Genomic DNA, 462 nt, shown 5'->3' with positions numbered 1-462 from the left:
CGCGGATGGAATAGGTTGATACATGAAGTTAGGCAGGCACTGACTATGCATTCATGTAAAAGACCAATGAACAGATAGAAGCATAAACCAGAATTAGTAAAATAAAAATTTCCACAAGATAGTCTGCAGCAAACAGAAATAGAACCACATGGTTTTGCTTTTAAACTTTTTCAGCATCCAGAAAAAATCAAAACTAATGTATACATTTTCAGTCTTCTTTTCTTACAATACAACATAGGTGGCTTTATACAGAGAACTGAGGGAACCAATGTGACAAAAATGCCACTTTATTTTCAATAAAAGATTGTGATAGATAATCTTTAGTTCTTAGATACTTTTCTTTAAACAAAGTGATGCAATTACTTTTAACACACTCAAACAAGCTGATGTTAACACAACATTCCCAACACAGGTGGACTCAATAGCTTTTTAATGGTGTAAAGAAATGACTAACAAGGGGAA

This window comes from Sinohyriopsis cumingii, chromosome 8, assembly GCF_028554795.1.
Source record: "Sinohyriopsis cumingii isolate HCF-2022 chromosome 8, ASM2855479v2, whole genome shotgun sequence".
Classification (NCBI taxonomy): Eukaryota; Metazoa; Mollusca; class Bivalvia; order Unionida; family Unionidae; genus Sinohyriopsis; species Sinohyriopsis cumingii.
Note: the sequence above shows the minus strand (reverse complement) of the source record.